Below are 6,000 nucleotides of genomic sequence, written 5' to 3'. Positions count from 1 at the left end.
TGCAGAATGGAAGTTTACAATACTTTGGAATAGAAGTTTTTCCAAAATAACCTGGAGTAATCTTTGCACTTGTTTTCTATTATAGCTTCAGAGCAATGAAACATATAAAGCCCATCCCTTGCTAATGCTTTCTCTTCAAATTGCTTCTTAATTGTGAAAACCTCTATCTTAGTCATAAGACAGAAGGATAAAGTTAGTCAACCTTGCTGTTCGAACCCCCATTTCAAATTTTATCCCATGAATGCAGATGTGTGTAAACTGCATCCTCAAGCTTCCTAATAAGAGAATGGATTAGCATAATTTCTCAGATGATAATGCTATTTCATGTCTATATGTTTCACAGTTCTAGCAGTAAAAATGCTAATACTATTGCTGACATTTAAAAAACTAATATGATCCTTATATTTGTTTGTATTTTAAAGCCACAAAAAATAAAATTAACCCCCAACAATGCTCCTGCTTTTTTTTTGTCCTTAAAACAGAGTATATGATAAGGATAATGATAAAGTCCTATAAATATATAAAATGCTCATTAGAATAAGCAAGTTTTGTGTTTCTACCATCCTGGAATCCAGGTTCTCAAATTATGGTAAGGTACAAGATATACAAGTGGACGAATCACCACCCTGGAATGTAGAATTTTTAAAAAAATGTAGTGATGTGGATGGACATACAATCTGTCACACAGAGTGAAGTAAGTCAGAAAGAGAAAAACAAATACCGTGTGCTAACACATATATATGGAATCTAAAAGAGCGGTACTGATGAACCTAGTGGCAGAGCAGGAATAAAGATGCAGACGTAGAGAATGGACTTGAGGGCACAGGGAGGGAAGGGGAAGCTGGGATAAAGTGAGAGAGTAGCACTGACATATATACACTACCAACTGTAAAATGGATGACTAGTGGGAAGCTGCTGCATAGCACAAGGAGATCATCTCGATGCTTTGTGATGACCTAGAGGGATGGAATAGGGAGGGTGAGAGGGAACCTCAACAGGGAAGGGATATGGGGATATATATACACATACAGCTGATTCACTTTGTTGTACTTTGTTGTACAGCAGAAACTAACACAACAGTGTAAAGCATCTATACTCCAATAAAGATGTGAACTGTATAAAAAACAAATAAGATAAAATTCAGAAAAAGAAAGATGTGAAAAAAAATGTAGAACAGTGCTTCTGTGAATTGTTGAATTCAAGGTATCCATATAGTATTACACAGATATTATGGGAATAATAGAATTTATCATTTTTTCTATTTTTACTATTCAGCTACCAAATGTCATTGAAATGAATAATTCTTTTTATTTTTCCTCCAACTCTATCGAGATATAATTGGCATATAATATTACATAAGTTTACGGTGCACAATGTGATGACTTGATACAAATATGTATTGCTAAATGTTTACCATAATAATAGTAGTTAACACATACTTCACCTCACATACAGTAATTACCATTTTTTGTTGTTGTTATTATGTTGAGGACATTGAAGATCTACTCTTACTGGGAAAACTGGATACGCACATGCAGAAGAATTTGACCCTTATCTAACACCGCTCAAAAAAATTAACTCAAGATGGATTAAAGACTTAAACATAAGACCTGAAACCCTAAAACTCCTAGAAGAAAACATAGCTGAAAAGCTCCTTGTCATTGGTCTTGGCAGCAATTTCCTGGATATGACACCAAAGGCACAAGCAACAAAAGCAAAAATCAATAGGTGGGACTACATCAAATTCGAAAGCTTTTGCACACAAAAGGAGCAACCAACGAAATGAAAAAGCAACCTACAGAATGGAAGAAAATATTTGCAAACCATATATCTGATAAGTGGTTCCAAAGTACTGAAAGAATTCATACAACTCAGCAAAAACAACAAAAAACCTTATTAAAAAGTAGGCAGAGGAATTGAATAGAGTTTTCAAAAACAACATACACATGGTCAACAGGTACACGAAAAGGTGCTCCACACCACTAATCATCAGGGAAATGCAAATCAGAACCACAAGATATCACCTCATTCCTGTTAGAATGGCCATAGTTAAAAAGACAAGTGGTAACAAGTGTTAGCAAAAGGTGTGAAGAAAAGGGAATCCTTTTGCACTGTTGGTGGGAATGCAAACTGGTGCAGCCACTATGGAAAACAGTATGGAGTTTCTTCAAACAATTAAAAAGTAGAACTACCGGGCCTCCCTGGTGGCGCAAGTGGTTGAGAGTCCGCCTGCCGATGCAGGGGATACGGGTTCGTGCCCCGGTCTGGGAGGATCCCATATGCCGCGGAGCGGCTGGGCCCGTGAGCCATGGCCGCTGAGCCTGCGCGTCCGGAGCCTGCGCGTCCGGAGCCTGTGCTCCGCAACGGGGGAGGCCACAACAGTGAGAGGCCCGCATACCGCAAAAAAAAAAAAAAAAAAAAAAAAAGTAGAACTACCATATGATCCAGCAATCCCACTTCTGGATATATATTCAAAGGAACTGAAATCAGGATCTCATCAAGATATCCATACTCCCATGTTTATTGCTGTATTATTTCACAATAGCCAAGATCTGGAAACAACCTAAGCATACATCAATTGATGAATGGATGAAGAAAATGTGGTGTATATATAAAGGAATACTATTCAGACATGAGAAAGAAGGAAATTCTGCTGTTTGAGACAACTTAGATGAAACTTGAGGGCAGTGTGCTAAATGAAATAAGTCAGACAGAGTAAAACAAACACTGTATGATCTCACTTATATGTGGAATCTAAAAAAGCCAAACTCAGAAAGCAGAGTCACCAGGAGCTAGGGGGTGGGGGAAATGGGAAAGTACTGGTGAAAGGGTACAAACTTCCAGTTAGAAGATTAACAAGTTCTGGGGGTTTAATGCACAGCATGGTGACTATAACTAATAATACGGTATTATATTTGTATGTTGCTAAGAGAGTAGATCCTAAATATTCTCACCACAAAAAAAGAAATGATAATTATGTAACAGGAGGGAGGTGTTAGCTAACTATTGTGGTAATAATTTTGCAATATATGAATGTATCAAATCAGCACATTGCACACCTTATACAGTGTTGTCAATTATATCTCAATAAAGCTGGGGGAATAAAAAAATCTACTCTCTAAGCAACTTTCAAGTATATAATACAGTATTGTTAACTATAGTCACCATCCTGTACATTACAACATGCCCAGAATGCATTCCTCTTACAACTGTAGTTTGTACCCTTTGAGTAATATCTCCACATTTCTTCTACCAGCCCCTGGTAAACACCATTCTACTGTCTGTTTCTGAGTTTGACTTTTTTTTAAGATTCTGCGTGTGAGATCATGCAGTATTTGTCCCTCTTTATTTGACTTATTTCACTTAGCATAATGCCCTCAAGCTTCTGATTATTTTTAAATGATGGAATACAGAACAGTGTATTTTCTTTCATGAAGGGAACTAAGACATAAACCACACTTCAGGAGTACCTTAGAATGTTTTAGCAAAATACAAAATATGTTTCCAACCCAACTTCTGCAAGTTATTGTTAATCAAGCAGAATAAGACGGACACCAAAGAGAGAAATTGATAATAAGAGAGCATACTTCAGTCAATCGGCAATAGTGTACTTTAATGAACTCTATTATTCATTTTAAGTTAGATGTTAATTCCTTATTATTATACATATTCACTCAGAGACTATGGAATTGGAAATAGCAGCAGAGGTTCTGCCTCCTATACCACTGGGCAAGGGATTCTCTGGGCTTTAGGTTCCCCAAGTGTAGAACAAGGATAACAACAACCACTGGCAGGACTGGGCACAGGGGCCAACACATTGAGAGGCCTACGGGGTGGCATGTAGTCTGCAATCACTGGTCTATTATTATTTCACAGGTAGAACCCCTGTGATTGTTTCTTCTGGGGCAGCTAAAGCTACAGGTTTATTCTGTGAAAGACACAACTCATCTGAGGCAATGCATCACAGAGGCATGTGCAGGGATTGATTGAAAGTGATGTGTTTCTTGAGTTTTATAGAACCTACCTACAGCTATGTTATTTTACGTTGAGTTTTGTATAATTTAGAGCATGTCTCTGTTTATATTTTTTTTTCTCCTCTTTCTGATTCTAAACAGGTCACCACACACTCCATCCTCTCTCCTATCTCTCCTTTTTTTTTTTGCAGTACGCAGGTCTCTCACTGTTGTGGCCTCTTCCGCTACGGAGCACAGGCTCCGGACGCACAGGCCCAGCGGCCATGGCCCACGGGCCCAGCCGCTCCGCGGCACGCGGGATCCTCCCGGACCGGGGCACAAACCCACGTCCCCCACATCAGCAGGCGGACCCCCAACCACTGCGCCACCAGGGAAGCCCATCTCCCTCTCTTTTCTTTCCTTCACTACTCTCTCTCTAACACACTCCTACTTTCACTGAACATCTATGGAAAGAAGTAGGAGGCAGCTTTTAGAAGAGGAAATTTTATATCTAACTATATACATACTATATATCTAACTAATCCCCCCCAAAACAAAACACCCTTAAAACAAGAAAATAAACTTTAAAAATTCTATTTCCTTTTATGGTCATTTAAGGGAGAGGCATTTAAAGGAGGAAGGAAAGCCTGGCTCAACTATCACAAGAAAAACAGAGGAAGTTAAAGAAATAGAGAAAGCAAATGGGGGGGGGGGCGGTCAGAAAGAAAGAGAACTCAAGAAGAAAACAAAAATCATGGAAAATGGAAAAAGACAAGTGAGGTAGGAAGACAAGAAAAGAGGCGATAAAAGCTCAAGCTCAGCGGGTTCTAAAGACAGCCTTAGTCACGCTGGCCAGAGTACTGGCATGGTGAAAGCAGTGGCCTGAATTCCACCCCTCTCAGGCAAATCACTGAAATCTTTGGGTCAATTTCATTGCCTGTAAAAGGTAGACAAAACCTTTGCCCCTTATAAGTTTAAATTCTCATTTTATTTCTGATACCTTTTCACGTTGTCTTTAAGCAGCTTACAAAATGATTAACCACGGCTTCAAGTTCTTTAACAGCTTTTTATACCCAGCCTTTCAAAATGCCACCCCTGGATTATTCAAATGGAAACTAAGTTAAAATCACATTAATCTCATCAAGCCGGACTAGGTACTGCTTATCCCAGCCTCCATACACAAAGTCGTCATTTTATGGATGTCACTCTTCCACTTTACACACTAAGGGCACACATAAAAACGACAAGGGAAAGCCTTCAAATAAACCCAAATAACAACACATTCCCCTTTAACAGAACTCCCAGTTTGTAAGATCAACTAGGGTGAGAGGTCGTGTTCACCCTTATTAGGAAACGGGCACAGTTTAAAGGCTTAATTCGAAGTCTTAGGAAATTACAAAAGAGGTTTCCTTTCCAAGAGAGGTTCCGGCCAGGGGAGGAGCCGGCGACCTTCCTACCCACCCCACCCCGCACTCGGCATCAGATTAGGACTAAGTGGCAGGATTCTGCCGCTGACGTCAAAAGAGGCCGGCTGTTGCGAGGGGCGGAGGGAAGGGCGGGCGACGACGCGATAGCGCAGGGGCGGAAGGCGGGCGGACGGAGAAGGCAGGCGAGCTAGATCCGGCAGCTGGCGGAGGGAGCCGCAAGACCGCGGCCACGCGAGGGCAAGACGCGCCGCGCGTGCGCGGGGCGTGGCTCTAGTTCTGCAGTTTTTCCGGTATGTGAGGTCTCTTCCCGGCCGCCCTCGCGGTCTGGCGGGCTCAGGCCTTCCTAGAAATGATGGGGTTGGCGCTCTCCTCCCTCATGACCGTTGTGAAATCATTACGCCCCCGGAGTCCACGGTAGCCCAGCCAGGTCTTGCACGTGTTCATTGTCCCCGGACCGAGTGCGGTCAAACTTTGTGGAGGTAGCGGGGCCTGGGGCGGGGCGGGGGTGGGGTCTGCAGTCCGGGCACTTGTCTCGCGGGGTGTGGGCCCCAGGCTGACGCCGAGTTGGTTGAAGGGCTTTCCAACTGACCACCCCCTTCGTTCACTTCCCGCACGGTAGA

This window comes from Mesoplodon densirostris, chromosome 5 (genome assembly GCF_025265405.1).
Source record: "Mesoplodon densirostris isolate mMesDen1 chromosome 5, mMesDen1 primary haplotype, whole genome shotgun sequence".
Classification (NCBI taxonomy): domain Eukaryota; kingdom Metazoa; phylum Chordata; class Mammalia; order Artiodactyla; family Ziphiidae; genus Mesoplodon; species Mesoplodon densirostris.
The sequence above is the reverse complement of the archived record's forward strand: the minus strand, read 5'-3'. Positions refer to the sequence as shown.